This window comes from Corvus brachyrhynchos, unplaced genomic scaffold, assembly GCF_000691975.1.
Source record: "Corvus brachyrhynchos isolate BGI_N302 unplaced genomic scaffold, ASM69197v1 scaffold266, whole genome shotgun sequence".
In the NCBI taxonomy this organism is placed as follows: Eukaryota; Metazoa; Chordata; class Aves; order Passeriformes; family Corvidae; genus Corvus; species Corvus brachyrhynchos.
In genome coordinates, this window is record NW_008238633.1 from 2307215 (window position 1) to 2309383 (window position 2169).

Genomic DNA, 2169 nt, shown 5'->3' on the forward strand with positions numbered 1-2169 from the left:
TGCTGAACCTCATCCTTCCAAATTGCTTTGTCTGTTTTGGCCTGAGGCTGCATATTAGAAATGATAAAAGTGCTTCTTTCAAACTCAAAGCAAGACAGTTGCAGTGCCAGTGTCAACATGACAGAGTGCTCGTGGCTACAGGGGGGGAGGAAGGAAAAGAGGGGCAGGAGAGAGCTCTGCACTTCATGCTGGGCAAGTAGGAACAGAGTTTTTCTCTCTGGCTGAAGCCCAGGCTTATCCCACCGTATTTTTAACCTTCTCTAAGTTGACTAGACTGGAAGAGTTGCCCTGGCAGCAGTTACAAATCAAACTCGTTATAATTATTCTTACAACATAAAAATGAAGAAACGTCCCTGGAAACAGCTCTGCACCTTTGATATGCATTCAGTGCTCATTTAGTCAGGGTTTGCCTCGTTCAGAAACACAACCAATGAGGAAATAAAGAGGATTTCTTGAGAGGAAGCCAAAATGCAATGTTTTATGCTGACCTACACATGTAAGGCAAGGAGGGGTTTTTTTTTCCCCCCCTCAATGAGTGAGCAAAAGTTCAGTTTCAGAAGGAGAATACCTCTTTGACAGCACATAAATTAGAATTAAGGACAGACAGATACAACCCCAACAGACTGTAGTGGCTTATCACAGTACTCGAGAATCACAGAATATTCTGAGTGGGAAGGGACCCACAGGAATGTCCAAATTACACCCAAATAAGACTTTTCAAATACAGTAATTACAATAATGACTAAGATCACAGAATCATAAAATGGCCTGGGTTGGATGCACACAGGTGTTCACCAAGAGCCAGAACAGAAAGTCTGAACAGTCACTTATTCAGTCCTGAAGAATTATTCCCCTACCTAAGAAGAAATATTTATAATTGCAGACATTTTAAGGCCCACAGAGAACGTGTCTGAGGAATTTGCACAATTCAAAGGGAGTTCATAACTCTGCAATGCCAATTTGAATTTCTGAATGCTTTGACTCGCGCTGCCATTAATTTTTATGAACAGAAAACCCTCTAACAAACACGGTCAAAACATCCTGCAGACAAATGCAGGTGAAGTTGCAATCTAAAATAATACACTTTTTATTTACATGATGTGCATGTCCCTGTGGAACATGGCAAAAATTTCCACAGAGCACAAAGCCCAAACCAAGCTTGTGAATGCAATCCCAGTAAGTTACCTGGGTTATCCCTTTAAGACACTCCACAGCATGCAGGATTCTGAACTTGGACTTTTGTTTATGTACAGTAAGCTTTCACAGATTTTATTTATAAACTCTTGCTTGGAATTTTCAATTATTTTATTCCCCAGTGCTTCTCCTTTTATGGCCATCTGTTTCTTCCCATATTTTGCCCCAAGGCACCTCAGCTGTCTCCACAGCTGAATGAAATTCCCATCTCTGGCTCAAAGGAAAACTTTTTATTTTTTGTTTATTTGTTGAACTAGAAAGAAGCCACTCATCAAAAGGAGAAGCCTTTACCTCTGAGTTGGGTCTTGGGATGCTGCACACATTCTCCCCACAAATATCTGTATATTCTGACTTTGAGATGCAAGAAAAGAAGCAGGTTATTGAGTGTGGGAGACTTAACTACTGTTACTAATATCAGGGCTGCTCCTAAATGTTTTATAATAGAGATAATTAGTGAAAATTTTCTCTTCAATTCATGATTCTTAAAGAGATCATTTCTTACAGAAGCCATGTATTAACTGAGTAGTGAGCAGTAATATACAGAAAATAATGATCTTCTCAATCAGTGCTTAAAAACTTAACAATCCTGGTGCCTGGCTTGGTACAATGCAAGAAAACTGTGTTTAAATTGGAGAATTATAAATGAGCATAGCTGCCATCATTGACTCAGAAGAGAAAGTGAGACACAGGAAGGGGGAGGAGATGTGGAGAATTTGGAAGGAGGAAGTTAACAAGGAGCTATATTTAAGCTTTTTATCTACAATTTTCCAGAAAATGTTTTACAGCCAAGAGTCTCAAGATAAATGAAAAGCTGCCTGGAATAGGAGAAGCATCCAGCTGTCAACAGCAAAAGAGTTTCCATCAAATCATCCAGCAATGCCCACCACATCAGCCATCTCTGAGCTCACATCTCTCATTCAGGCCTCCCTCAAAACCCTCTCCAGTCACCTGCTGACCTCAGGCGCCAACCCCTCC